The 15,609-nt window shown below is 43.4% G+C and overlaps 1 protein-coding gene across 1 annotated transcript in view; it reads left to right on the top strand.

Moving 5' to 3' along the window:
- The first annotated feature begins 327 nt into the window (after positions 1 to 327).
- Positions 328 to 15,609, top strand: part of LOC117554202 (forkhead box protein N3-like) — a 69,877-nt gene continuing 54,595 nt past the window's right edge. The window contains exon 1 of the mRNA XM_034228500.1: positions 328 to 713. The gene's annotated coding sequence lies outside the window, so the exon portion shown is untranslated. The remainder of the gene's footprint in view (positions 714 to 15,609) is intronic.

The following is a 15,609-nucleotide window of genomic DNA, read 5'->3' as shown; positions in this document are numbered from 1 at the left end:
AATAGTTCTATCGCTCGAAGTGGAGTCGAAAGAGATGAGTTTTCAGTTTGCGCCGGAAGATGTGCAAGCTATCTGTATTATATTATACATAATTATAATATATGTAAAGCTTTTTGGTAATATTATAGGAACAAAATCAAAGATGCAAAATAAGCCCAAAAATGTGTGCATGGTGTTGTCAAAACCATAGACGATCTTTGTTTATACCTTCCGTACACAATGGCATTCTTTCAGTGAAATTGACCGGCGCTAGGACCCGGGGCGGGCTCCGGGGGAAGTCCTCTCTCTGCTGCTGGCGGGGCAAAGCAGAGCACAGAAACACACACGTCCCCGCACACAAGCATACACAAACACGCACTCACACACACTCTGCGAGCTCTTCTCCGACAGAGGGGAGAGAGGGGATAAACAGAGGGAGAGACTATAGGAACGCAGCGGCTCGTGTGTGTGTGCGCGCGCGTGTGTGTTTGTGTGTGTGTGAAGGTACGCTCGCTCGGTGGTAGAAACGACTGGCGGGGCGGATATGGAGGGGCTCGGGAGAAACGCTGGGAACTGACCGAGAACCGAGACGAAAAATAGGGAAAGAAAGAAGAGAGAAAAAAGGACGGACGGAAAGAAGGACGGAAGGACGGAAGGAGAGGAGGAGAGAAGTCTGACAGAGGAGAGGAAGACTGTGAAGAAGGGGCTCGTCTGGAACACAGAAAGATCCTAAGGTGACTTTATGGGTCTTTCTATGCAGGGTCTGGAGAAGGTGTGTGTGCGGGGTGTTGACACGTGCTGCTTGGCTCTGCACTTAAAGGGGAGAGTGGAGGTGTGTGTCTGTGTGAGGGGTGGGCAAAAATGTGTGTGGCTCAGTGTCTGTTTAGCCTAAATATACATTTGTGAGAGTTTTTCGGGTTGTTTTTCCACCAGCTATAAAGGGGACCCAAAGTGGTGTAAGCGAGCCGAGCTGACCGTTGTGAACTGGAGTGAAGGGATCTAAAGGAGTAGATACTTTTTAAGGAACACACTGATCCCATTCCAGCACACACTTCTTAGGTAGGCTACTTGAAGTTAAGTCCCATTTTTCCTCCACTGTGTGTGTGAGCAGAGTTTATTGACACAGTTTCTGGTTGGAGGTTGCTTCAGCAGCACAGAGTGGATTTGCTGTGTTCCTGGTTGACACTGAATGAGGCTTGATACGTAGTAGCAGCTCCTTGTGTGTGTGTGATATATGTGTGTAAGGGTGCGCGTGCATGTGTGCCATATACGGCAAACAGGTTGAGGGGAGGCAGATCTGATCAGACGCACAGCAACAGAGGAGAGAGCGTGGCACAGGCTGAGCAGCAGCACATTGGATTACACACAGACGACTACACGCACACACTCAGACACACAAGCTCTGTGGCCAGCATAACAGCTGGGAGAAATGTGTGTGTCAGTGCCTGAGAGCCTTTCACTTAATGCATGCGGCGGCCTTTGCACGTGCAGGACTGTTTGCTTCTATATTATCTTTTGCTCCTGTGTGTGTGTGTGTGTGTGTGTGTGTGTCTCAAAAATGTGTGTGTAGCCATCTGAGGCTGTGTAAATATGTATGTGCAGGAAAACAAATGTTCTGTCGTCTCTTCAGACAGACGGCGTGTGTGTCTACCTCTGCCCTCCCCCCTTTCCTCTCCCCTTCCTCCTGGTCTGGAGATGAAGAAGGGTTAAGTAAAGGGGGGAGGAAGAGCGATCAGATGACGGAGAATAAGGCAGATGAGGAGATTAATCCAGTGGCGAGGGATGAAACCGAGACGGAAGATGGAGGTTTTTAGGACAGGAAGGAGGAGGAGAGATGGGAGGAAAGTGGAGGAGACGGGGGCTGACATGCTCTCTCCAGGAGCGCTCAGAGTGCTGCTCATTCATAATTCACCTCCATGCCAAACGTTCATTCACATATTGACCCCCCATGGCTGCGTTCAATGGAGTTCTCGCCCCTCCACCTCTCCCTGTCTCTCAATGGACACCCCTGTGGTGTGGCGTTCAGTTAGCCCGCTTCTTTTTCACTTTGGAGACAGTTGTGATTCTCCGAAGACCCCGCTCTGTTTTTGTCCGGCCCTTTTAGACGCCACTTCTTATTCCAGCTTTGAGGCTCTGATGTGAGATTGAATTGTGTAAATTGAATATTGAATTCAGACTCCACCCTGGACACAGATAATTGGTATGGATGGCTCAGTGGGTTAGTGCGCTCGGAACAACTGTTGTTAGTCGGATTCCCTGAACACAACCCAAACAGTCCATAATGGATCTATAATTCATGTGTGAATGCATTGAACAGTCTGTGTTTTGAATAAAAGCACAGACGCTAGCGCATGATTTATTCAGCGTAAATACTCTAAAGCGGCTCTTTTTAAATAGTTCTGATTGTATTAGCCGTGCCTGGAGCTACACGATGACCCACTGCTGTGCTTTGGTCAGCTGTGGCCCCAGGAGCCATATGGCAGAACATGCACAGTCATAGGGCTGCTCAATTAATCGTATTTTAATCGCGATTACGATTATGGCTTGTAACGATTACGAAAACAACGTAATCGAAATAAAACGATTATTTTTTTATTATTATTATTACTTTATTTAATTTTTTTGTAATACTTTTTTTTTTTTTGGTTTTTCAGTTGAATTATACTTAACGTTCAGGGTAATCAACTGTTAAAAACATACTGTTCACATTTTTTTCTCCTCCAATAAATGGATATTTTCAAAGTCAATGAATAATCGCATTTAATAATCGCAATTACAATTATTGACCCAAATAATCGAGATTATGATTTTTGCCATAATCGAGCAGCCCTACACAGTCAGGAACAAAAAGTGTACCGCCAGACTTCATGTAGTTCTAAGAAGTAAACACTACAGAAGTGCACCTTATCAGCAAAAGAGATACACATATCTTTGTTTCCTTTTATAGGCGAGCACCTACGCTTTGGCCTTTGTGGATTGTTTACTCACTGAAAAGAGGACAAAGAGTTTTGACATTGTATCTTGGCATGTCACTGCTAAACGCTTCATTGTGTTGTTAATTTGTATATATGGTCAAATAGTTCAATAAGTTGTTTACCAAAGCTGCAGCAATGTCAAGATGCATCCACTGATGTCATTCATAGTACCTCATGGTGCTGCCGATAATGTTACCATGGGTTTATTTCCCAAGGCCACTAAATATAGATAACTCATTTGAAAGTCTTGTCTAACTTTTCATTTTTCTCTCCCTCACATTTCTAATTGGTATTAAAGTTAGTGCTGCTGTATAGCTGTGACAAATATAGCAACTTGTTTGGACTTATTTAGACTATGTACTTTAATATTTTTAAGGTGCGGACAAAACTGCACAGGGGATGACAGTTTGCATCTAACCATATCCACTACTGGAGATTTGGTAACTGGTCAATGCTACCAATTGCTACAAGGAAAAACAATAATATAACCTCTTCCTGTTTAGCTTGAGCAATGGTTGGCGCACTTCCTTCGTACCGTAAATCAAGCCTTAATTTTCCCGAGATATCGTACATTATGTCCGACAGAATTGCGAAGATAGATCATGTCTTAAAGAAAAACGCTAATGGTGTCATTACTCTACAGCACTGAACATTTACTTCATAATGATAAGTTAAATAAAGACTACAAAGCTCTGATAGGTGGACCGAACAACAACAGACCTTTTTGAATTTATGAACCAATCGGGAGGTCCGGAACCAGTCTACCAATAATAGCGATTCAGCAATAAACATGCTATCTGGTTAGCTCGTTAGCGGTAGTTTGCGCATGGTTACCCCATGTGACCCTTACTTTGTAGGTCATGCTTTGTAAGTCAGGGGTTTAGGAGATGCAACAACTGCTGCAATTGAACCAATGCCGTTGCGGTTCTATGCATCTAACCCACTAAGACTCCAGGAGGCTTTTTTTTATTTGTGACATTTCTTTTCACAGCTAATGCATCTTAACCAAATGATCCCGAATCAAATTGTTTTAAACTATGGCTCTAAAATGTGCAATATTGAACCCCTTGGTGAGCTGCATTAAGGGACCATCAACGCCCTAACATACCCATTTTTTAATTGCTCACTTTTTTAAAAATTAAGTGTGACCTGTGTTGACTTTCTAAACTGACATTTGAAGAACAGGCAACACAAATAGACTATGATGTCTTTACGGTTACTTACCAGCTGTAACAGAGAGTGACTTTTGGACCCACTTTGTTTCACTATAAAACAGATCATGCTGTTTTACACATTTTGTGCCACTTTCTGTTTGGTTTCCCAAAAAAAGTGGATTACTGAGTTTGCAGTAGTTCATTATTTATTTTCCATCTTTTCTTCACCTTTCATGTGCTGGTTCATATGGTAAAATAACCGAAGAATTAAAAGTGAGGTTTTAAATAGCAGTGAAAACAGAGCCAGCCTGAGTGGCCAACATGGCTTGGAAGAATAATGCTCTTCTGAATCCCCCAGGTTATAATTGTCTTCAATAGGCCTCCTGCTGATTCAGAATGGGTTCATTGTCAACAGTGACGGGCAACTCGGCTCAATTAGCCTCTCTGTACTGATTCATACTGAGCTATTGCTGTTCGCACTCTCACACGTGCACACAAATACACATACAGAGTAGCAATATGGAAAGACGTCAGCGGGTGTAAAAATAGACTTAATAAACGGAGGGGAAAAGGGTTTTATATTTACAAGGAGTGATGTCATGTTTGGTTTAGGTCCATAGCTGACGAATGGGAGGGCAGCTGTGTCGAGTATTAGCCTTTTTTTTCCTTTTTTTTTTGGCGCGGCTATCTGTACATTTCAAAGGAGTTCAAGGAGTTGCTGTTTCTGCGCGTCTTCGTGTGTTGTCTTCAGCGGTGGAGGCATGCACACGGTGACGCTGCTCTGGTTGCCGAGCAACACAGGAACGTGGGTGGAAGGATTTCCTGTCCTTAGGAAGCTTTGTTTATAAGTAGAGGGGTGGAGAGAGGCTGTATGTATATGTGTGTGTGTAGATTTCAGTGCAGTGTGCTTGTGTGTTTTTAATGCACTCCTCGCCTCAAGTAAAAGTGTGAGCGGAAAGTCACTTAACACACACACTGTGTATAACACTGTACACACACGGAGAAAAGGCAAAAAAAGGCCCTTTCTAGTCTGTTGAGTTTGATTTGTGTTGCGTAACTCCTGTTTGCAGCGCTCCGTCTCCTCCTCTTCTGCCCAAACACTCTCGCCATGTCACCGCCTCCCGCTAATGATGTCATCAGCATGCCTCATTTTATGTCTCCTCTCGCACATGAGATTGCAATTATGTGTTCTCGCCCCGCATGCGATCACACACACACAAATAAAAACACACACAAAGTATGCCCGTCCTGCAGGCGTTGGACCCCTTGATTACGTAATTGACATTGAGCGAATGGGGTGACGTCAGCTTGGCTCTCTCTGACTCGTGTGTGTGTGTGTGTGTGTGTGTGTGTGTGTGTGTGTGTGGTGTGTGTGTGTGTGGTGTGTGTGTGTGTGTGTGTGTGTGTGTGTGTGTGTGTGTGTGTGTGTGTGTGTGTGTGTGTGTGTGTGTGTGGTGTGTGTGTGGTGTGTGTGTGGTGTGTGTGTGTGTGTGTGTGTGTGTGTGTGGGGTGTGTGTGTGTGTGTGTGTGTGTGTGTGTGTGTGTGTGTGTGTGTGTGTGTGGTGTGTGTGTGTGTGTGTGTGTGTGGTGTGTGTGTGGGGGACCTCAGGATCTATCTGATTTATATAATGTGTTTGCTCCTCCCCCTTCTTTCTTTCCCTTAAAGTGGAAAGACTTCACAGCAGATTTGTATTGTGCTGTTTGTGCCTTTGCGGCCCCCCGAGAGAGGGTTATATTTGAAAGGAATATCCCACCGTCGTGCAATTGGAAACTCCATCGCCCTTCTGCCCTCTGTCTGCGAATGTCTGACCTTTGTTGATTCTCAATCCCGATGTTCGCCAACAATCGCAGGCAGGCAGTGAATGAAAGGGGAACGAGATGATTCTGGGTCGTCTCCACAGATACTGTACGTGCCAGTTCTTATTTTAGCAAGAGAAAACACAGCGTCATGGAGAATGAGGAATGATTTGCTGGTTTGCCTTCTTCGGCTCTCAACAGAACATATCTGTTTTTAGCACGCCGTTTGAGCGAAGCACTGAGGAAGAGTGCTCTATTTGCATCTTGGTTTGAATAGGCCGCCTGTTGTGTTCCCCAAGTGTTGTGGCTGAACATCAGCTACCTAATGTTGGATGGGAGCTTTTAACACACTCAAAGACGTACACACACTCTTTGTCTCTCTGCCGGCCCTTTTTTCTTCCCATCTCTAACCTCAAACCCCAAACTGTAAGGAAATCACACCAAACAGTGACTAAGCAGTTTATGAACCGAGCAACACACAAACAAATAATATAAACACACATTACACACACTATATGCGTATTCCTTCGAATAAACTGATTAGCATTAGCTCGTCCGCTTACACCAAACCACAAACGGTCCTCGGTACATTCCACTAACCTCACGGGATGATTTGATACACATGCATAAATAATAACAAAAAACAAACCACACATACGACAACAACGCAAATAAATCATAGTACTCAGTACAGTGCAGATCTCAGCCAGGTGTGTTTCAGCTGCACTGTCAAAGTAAAAAGAATTTCATTTGAATTGTCCCCCCAGGCTCACTTTCTCTTAAGATGGCTGCGAAGATAACATAAAGGGGAGTTATTCATTTCGTGTCATGCCTAACTGTATTGGATAATAACATGGGTATGGAAACCATCTACTATATTCTGGTTTGAAAGGAGATAAAACTTTTCAATGAACGTCAATTTCAGGGTCTTTACCGGTCAGTGACAGTTTGAAACAGTCTATACATTTATTTTTATTTTCTGGGCAATATTGGAAAAATGAAGCATTGCAATATTACTGATCAGATACCCAGTTATTGATATTACCATGTTATTGTAGAGTTGCCTACTGGTGCTTTTACAATGGCTAAGTGGGTAAAAGTATTGTGTTTAGCAAATAACACAACAGCTAGATGTAATGGAATGAGGCCTTTAATACCCGGAAAACACAGCTATGTAATATTATCAATAAAGAGTGGTGCAGGAATAAGTCCTAAAACCCAGAAACCTTTGGTTCCCTCGTATTGAAGTCAACAGTGTTTGAAACCTGTTTTTGTTTAAATGGCTGAAATGAGATCTGTGGTTAACACAAGGATTTTCACGCTGTGTCATACGACAGCAATGCGACAGTGATGTAGATTGTTTATAGACCAACGTTAGTTTTCACATCTGGCAAATGCATTAATGCAAAAGAAAAGTCTAAAAGTGGTGTTAACATGTGGAAATTATCCTGCTGAAAAAAACTTGTAAGTATCCTAAATGTGGAATGGAATATTCTTAAACCTTTGGAAAAATCCCATTGCTTTTTGTCGAGCGATTCCTCGTGATGCTAACCGGGTTAGCTAACAAAAATGCACTGTGCCACTCTATAATATCAATATATTTCCCAGCCCTATAGACAGACAAATACACTCACACATGCAAACACAGTCGAACACATCACCACCCCCCCCCCAAAAAAAACCTTGCCTGGCTGTGATAACAAAGTCCGAGCTTGACTTCAACAAGTAGGAGTTGAACATAGATCAACTACAGTAATTCTATACAAATGCACACACACACAAACACACATGCACAAGCCCCTGCACCCCACCCCACCCCCCAGGAGTCCTAGGGCCTTAGTCAGCGTCTGTGTGTCCATGCGTGGGCCTGTTCCCTGGCAGTGCGAGGGGAAAAAATACCTTCCCATATGATGTAAACACCAAAGTCCTGGTATGTGTGTGTGCGTGCATGTGCTCATAAGCTTGTGTGTGCAAGTGTGTGTGTGTGAGTGGCATTCTCCGAGATAGGATTCGCTCTCTGTGACAGTTTACCAAATGATTCCACAACACTGTGCAGTTTCTTTTTAAAGATAAGTTTCTCTGCCATCGCTGCTTTGTTCCACTGCACACAGTGGAAAGAGACGGCAAAGATGGAGGAGGCACAGGGGCTGACATGTGACATCAATAAGTAAAGGAGGCAGTAAGGTAAAAACGGAGGCCACTGTTTTTAACTCGATTTGTAAAAATGTATTTTATTGACTTTATGATGGTTTTTAGTGCGCACAGCACTTTGTTGCGAGTAATGCCGAAAAAGGGAACTTCATTACTTGTACTGTTTTATAGGAAATATAGTTATTGTGGAGGAAAACAGTGTGTGTGTTCAGGTACTGTGTATTCTCACAGACAACAGTAGAAGCAAACCAATAGACCAGGGAAACTACGCTTGTATATAAAACAACTTATTACAGCTATGATTTTAGCATATTGACGGCTGCAAAAGTGAACTAACTAAACACTTCTAATAATAATCTGTTGCCATTGGATCTCGGCAAATCTGTGTTTTTGCCAACCTGGGTGTCAGAACTGAGTCAACCACTGGTGCGACCAAATCTTTTTTTGGCATTAACACATTCTAATTCCTCTCATATCGGAGAAACACTTCCAGAGCCTGGTTGTCATTAGGGCTTTGCAGCACTAGCAAGCTGAGGTGGACAACACTCAGTCAAGTTTGATCAAGAAAGGTTGGATCGGATTTGGACCAGCTTTGATTTGCCCATTAAAATAGGCCTGGATCAGACTTGATACCAATCCTGAAGATCGACTTGAAACGTCCCCAGTTTTCCAGTGCTACTTGTTGTGACTAATTGTCCTCAGAAAGAAAACTCAAAATCAAACTGCTACCAAGTAGCAAATCTTAGGCAGGGATATAATCCAGGGCGGTTTATTGTCTTAAGTTTCGACAACACAATACAATACAAAGAACAATGACTTTTTTTACGTCTCCCTTTTCCCCTGGCTTGCCCCGTTATAAAAACAAATGCCTTTCCTCCACCTGTCTACCATTAAATACCTTCTGTCTGAATCTGCCTTCAACATTAAAGCAACAAAACAATACAAAATAAAAACCTTAAATAATGATCAAGTTACTAAATACAAAGTCAGAGAATAAATGTTTGTCCATTAAATAATACAAATCTCTAACAGGACTCCATATATCAATTGGTATATTGTCCCCTCCAGCAGACAATAAACTGCTGCAAGTTCTGCATTTCTATTTTTATTTCTACCAAACCCAAAGACTTAATTACTTTTGGCAAATGATTAAAAAGAGTGCAGTATGGTGGTGTCAGGGCGCAAATCAGTCGCAGGCGGAATTTACAACTTAGCATGGATTCGGAATAAAAGCACGCCTGCTGTGTAAAACGCGCAGGGGGCTGCGTTGGTGCGTTTTTTAATGCACCACTGAGAAATCAGCTGGAATTAAAGATGAATGCATGTAAAGGTTTATCAGATCCCAGCCCAGCGGTTTGTAGCACTCACAGATATTACATTACATTACATTACATTACATTACATTGCATTTAGCTGACGCTTTTGTCCAAAGCGACTTACAATAAGTACATTCGACCAGGAAGACACAACCTTGAAGAAAACAGAATCATATAAGTACATCAGGTTTCATAGAGCCAAACATTTCAAGTGCTACTCAACTGGCTTTAGGTAATCCAGTCCTTTATTGGTATACATTTATTATTAAGATATGATTTAACAACTGTGGAAAGTCATCATGGCAGCAATTATTTTATCTTTAGTTGCAGAAATTGGAAGGTGAACCATAGAAAGCCTCGCGATACAAAGTCAACCACCAGGATTTGGTGCTTCCATGTGTCGGATTGGCCACCGCAGGGCCTTGCTGGATGACGTTACGTTGCACCAAAAGTTGAGTCTAGTTAAACTTTATAGCTCAAATCCCTGCGTTGGCCCCCTGCTGAGGTGAAAAACTGGCTTTATTTAAATAAATGTCAGTCTGAACGCAGCCTTGGACAAGTGCTCTTTTACCAAAAAAACGATTGTGATTCAGCTTTCGCAGCACCCCCAATTTTCTTCCCAGCTCACTGTTTGTGCTTTTGAACACCACCGTACTCTGTGGGATGGAGGAAGGGAGGACAGGAGCCTTGTTCCTGTGATAACCTATAAAGAATTCAGCACACAGATGCGCTGCGCTGACTGCAGTCCTGAGGAAACACACTTTAGTAAGTTGCATTCAATGTCACTTTCCTGTTACTGTATTAATGTTGTCCGCAGGGGTGTGCTGTACAGGGTTACAGTAGAGCAAGGGGTATGGTAAGCCTCAAGGGACAACATAATAAACAGTTAACGACATTACCGATTGCAAACAAACTGAAGTTGCTTAAAAGTGAGAATGTGGCCTAAAACACTGACTATATGTTGATTTTTTTTTTAGATGCAACTGACCATGCTAACCTCCTAAGTGCGGAGTGCTAACAATAGCTGAAGATGGATTGCAGTCTATAATGATGCACCAGCACATTCAAACACATTTCTGTGCTAACGTTAAGAGCTGGGTGCGAAATAATCATGGCCTGTCACGGCATCCCTCATAACCACATTCAGATCTGGTCAGGGGTTCACACGGGAGATCACCCTGGGAACTATATGTGCCCTGTGTTTGTTGCTAGGCAACTTTGTCACAATACCCCTGTGACCTTCCGACCCTGCCAAGTGTGGTGTTACTGTCCCCGTCTCGCACCCGTGTGCGTGTGTGTTATCTGAGACGATGGCGAGACTTGCCGCATAGCAACTGAGAACAGCTGTGATTTCACTGTGGTTTGGACCTGTGTGTGTGTGTGTGTGTGGCTGTGCAGTTTTGTTTGTGTGCGTTTAGGTCTGCGTGAAGCCGCCTTCACTGTTCATCTATGCACACACCCACAACAACATAATATGGCATGCTGTCAGTTCCACAGCGTGATAGCAGCATTGACTCAATCAGCCAAAATGCAACCCCCCCCCCCCCACACACACACACACACACACACAAGCCTGTTGTCAAATCGCAGCGGAAAATAGAGAGCAGAGGGAGCGACTGAAGCAGTCATTTCCCTGAAGATCCATTCATGTAAAATACTGTTATTCAAACCTCCCTCCCCCTTATTCAATAGTCTTATTCATCTCTCTCTTGACTGCAAAAACCAAACACGCCTTGTCTTCTGCCTCCCCGCAAGAGCCTTTGTGCCTGCGCTCGTGTGTGTGTGTGTGTGTGTGTGTGTGTGTGTGTGTGTGTGTTTTCTCCGCTCCTCTCCATTAGAGGAATGTCCTTGGCCTGTCCGACCTGCATGCTCCCACTGAGCCCTCCGTCAAACACCTGGGGCGGGCTCTCCTGCGCAGCCCCAGCCAATCAGCAGCTTGAGCAGTTAATGACATCAGTTAGCAGAGGATCTTTTAGGACCGGCCCCTCGAGGTGATTCGTCGGAGGGAGAGTGCTCTTATTGTTATGATGATTAAGTGTTATATGAAGGGCTATCAGAGGAGAGCCCCTTAATGAAAGTGGAGCACAGAGAGCAGAGGCGGTGGCGGCGGCAGAGCTGTGGAGAGCTACACGGGGAGGCAGTCAGAAATTGAGTGGATTGGAGAAGGAGAGAAGGGGAAAAATAAGGAGAGTATAAGGTGGGAGAAGACAGTGATGGTGAGAGCAAGCAAGAGCGCAGGGCTGAATATTCAGCAGCTGTGTCCAGACTTGCTGACTCTGGGGTGTTCATGCTCTGAATGTGCCATGAGAGGAAGACAGCGTGGTGCATGAAACCGCTGTAAAAGAGCAATACAAGGGGAGAAGAGGAGACAGGGAGAACAAGTGCATGTGTGCGTAAATGCCTACAAATGTGTGTGTTTTCATGCGTGCATCTGGGCAGGAATGCATGTGTGTGTCACTGGAGTTTCCCTTGCTGTTTGGTAAAAGAGTGGAACGCCCTGCCTCAGAGGAAAATTCCTTCCTTCGCTTTTGTAAATCATCAGGCTGGGATCTCGGACACATTCTGTTATCCTGTTGTCATTTGCCTTTTTGGTTGCATCCACTTTCCCTCAGCTTTTCTTCAGTTTGATTACATTTCCCAGAATTCCTCTTGATGCCCCAGCCCAGCTCCCCCCACCTGAGACTGGCTTTAACTTGTTGATTTTTAGCAGCTGCTGAAACACGTCTGTTATGAGAGTTGTAGCAGGATTTATGTCCCCGGGAAAAGTTAGTTGCTCCCTTTCAACACAGCATGTCTCGCGATTGCATTGCATTATGGTCTACCATGAGTGCTGTCAGTGGCAAAGTATGTGAATATGACTTCTACGTGATGTGTCGCTCCGAGTGTCAATGCGTGTCGTATTGCTCTTTGATCTTACAAAGCAGAGCCCAAAACCCTCGGCTAAACGACAAAAATGGGACCAGACTCCCTACCAGGTTTTTATGTATTTAAAGTTGATTTTTCAATTTGAGTAGCTTCCAGCACACTTTAAACTATTTCATTAGTACGGGTTCCACTGGAGAGCTGAAGTGTCTGATCTTGTTTCCTAGGCTTTTCCATCCTGACAAGAACATAATTATGGAGGAAACCGTGGAGAACTTGGTTTTATTTCCCTGTCTAGTTGATGGTTTGTCTCAGTGCTATGGCTCACTTTTTCTTGGAGACTGAAATCAACTTTTTGGCTAAAGGACTGATGGACTGGAAAAAATGAACCTGCGAGTGTTCCTTGTATGCAGCCTCACTAAAGCTATGACTCGTACAGTACATAAGTCATATTATACATTCTACATGTAGTTCGTTACCGTGCTTATTTTCTGTGCCATTTTGTGTATAGAATAAACTATGTTTTCATCTCAAACCTTGCTTGAACAAACGGTGGATTAAGTGAGTAGCAGAACTGAGGTATAGTTTTGAAGTTTGAGAGAAGCAACAACAGGAATACTCTGCCGTAAGGCATTTAAATGTTGTTATTAATAGAGTTCACTTAAAGAGGAGACGCACACTTAATCCTTGTTTGCGCTATCCACATTAGCACATAGATAATGTGGTGATTCTTCCAACAATACGAACATTGTGTGCACAAGATGAGCTTGCATCGGCCTGATTTGACAGTTCAGCTCAGCCCAAATCTCATAAATGTGCTTCTAGGGACTGTTTCAGTTCCACTAGACTCCCCCTGTGAGCAGTGTTCAGTCAGTGTCCCCATGTCCCCTGACTCTTCACATCTCCTATAGTCCCTCACTCCTCTGTTTAGGTATTCTGGGAGGGAGGGTTCTAGCAGAATGTGAGGCTGTAGTTTCCCTTTAACGCTGTGTGCACATTATAAGTGACCTGATCTGCACTGACTCAGTACTTAGAGTTCAGCCAAAGCTGATTCATCATAAATTCTGTACAAGAACTACAGCTGCAACAATTAATACATCCACAGAAAATGAATCCCAAACTATTTCCGGAATCTTTTCATCTTAATTGAAAATATTATTTTCTTGCAAATAAGAAAATAAATGCCTTTGTCAGTCTCTCAAATCATGCCTTTTCTCATTTTTGTTATTATATCAATCAATCAATCAATCAATGTTTATTTATATAGCCCAATATCACAAATGTTACATTTGTCTCAGTGGACTTTACAGTTTGTACAAAATATCAGTATGACAATACGACACCCTCTGTCCTTAGACCCTCACATCGTACAAGGAAAAACTTCCGAAGAAAACCCACAGTTTAAAGGGAAAAATGGGAGAAACCTCAGGGAGAGCAACAGAGGAGGGATCCCTCTCCCAGGACGGACAGACGTGCAATAGATGCCGTGTGTAAATTGAAAAGATAATACATTTGCAACATAGGTAGTCCAAATGTTTGGAAATGCATGTGTGTATAATAGGAAGATGAATCCACGAGGATATCCATCCAGGACCTATGATCCAGGACCACAGCCACGACTCAAGATCCAGGACAGAGGAGCGCAGGATCATCCATGACTCCGGATCCCGGCGTATACAGACACCAAAAAGAAAGACATTTGGGGAAGCTGGGTTAATCGGAACATGAGAGTACACAGGTACAGACAGAGAGAAGGAAGAAGTAAGATGTCCCCCGACAAACTAAGCCTATATCAGCAAAACTAGGGGCTGAATCTAATCAGCCCTAACTATAAGCTTTATCAAAAAGGAAGGTCTTAAGCGCACTCTTAAAAACGGATAGGGTGTCTGCCGCCCGAACACAAACTGGAAGCTGATTCCACAAATGTGGAGCTTGATAAGAAATATTGAACTGAATACCTTTGGGTGTTTTATGCTGATATAACAAGACATTAAGAATTCCCCTTGGACCTTGCTTACCACAAGCCCCCTCTGGTTACGCAGAACTGTTTTTGGTCTGACAAACAACCTTTTTTCTCTCTCTGGATATCATAATACTTATGCTTCTGTCAATCAGCTGTAATGAGATTGTCTTTGACAGATCAGCAACGCCTAGGGTTAAAAGTCTCTGTAGAAGACATTCAGTTTCATCCTCATTCTTGAACATAGACCAAAGCGTCCAACTTTAGCTCATCATCTTGCCTCTCCTTACATTGGTGAAGACATTTCTGAAAGCGCACAATCCCGGTGGATACGTTCACAATCTGAACTATCTACAGTTCTTCAGTTTACCTCATATTTGATGTTGTGACTTAAGGATTAAAGCCAATACAATTCGGTTTATCTCCCTATTGAGGTACCAATGGGAAGTTTTGGCATCTGATGAGGTGCCAATTCATGGTTCTACTTCTCCTACATGGTATTTCCTCGTCTCAGGAGTAACATCGTCTTTGTGTAGGCGTTTTGCTCGTGTGTAGGGTTAATCTTAGAGTGGGTGTGTCTTTTTGAGTAAGTCTGCTGCCAACAGATGGACCCTTCTTAGTTTATCCAACAAACACTACTATCACTGGAATTTATTTAGCAACGGGCAGATGGAAACTTCAGACTTTTCTCCAGAGTCAAAGTCAGGAATCAAGATGTAAGATGAACTGCAATGTAGTAAAGCAGAGAAATCTACAAGAACTGTTCCGTTGGAGCTTGTGTTATGCTATCATAAAAGGCTGAACAAGTGGCAGATAAAGCATCAGTTGCCCTCTACTTTACTACGGAGGCTTCACCACATATGTTGCACTGACAGAGAAGATGCCAGCCCCCTCCCCCCTTTCCCCTCTTTTCTTCTCCCACACATCACCCCTGGCTAAAGGAATGTAGCGGAAAACGAGGGACTCGAGATAGAAGATCAGAGGCCTTAATACGAAACAGATTGTGTGTTGTTCTCCTTGTTTCCCATCTCCTCTGTTCTCCGCATCAGGAGTGAAGTGGCCTTTGATGAATATCTACAAAGAGATTCGAGACTCATAAAGAGCGGCAATTTAGCCAGGTATGTTATCTTAAGCCTGGTAATTTGGGAATTACATTCTCTCCTAGGGGAAGCCTGTGGTGTTTATCAGTTAGTCTAGCAGGAGGACCATGCATTGGAATAAAAAGACTTTCAGGGCCATCTTATCAATGAGTGACCATCTCTTAAGACTGGGGTTATCATATATCTTACCCTACTTCTTGGTGCTGTATGGTATGTGTGCTGTAACCAGTTTGTAGCAGTGGCCGCAGAATAAATATATGAATTTAACAGTTTGGTTAAACCACTAAGTCCGACAACGCCACCCCGGGAATTTCA

The sequence above is a fragment of the Gymnodraco acuticeps genome, unplaced genomic scaffold (genome assembly GCF_902827175.1).
Source record: "Gymnodraco acuticeps unplaced genomic scaffold, fGymAcu1.1, whole genome shotgun sequence".
Lineage (NCBI taxonomy): Eukaryota > Metazoa > Chordata > Actinopteri > Perciformes > Bathydraconidae > Gymnodraco > Gymnodraco acuticeps.
Note: the sequence above shows the minus strand (reverse complement) of the source record. Positions and strands in the feature narration are given on the sequence as shown.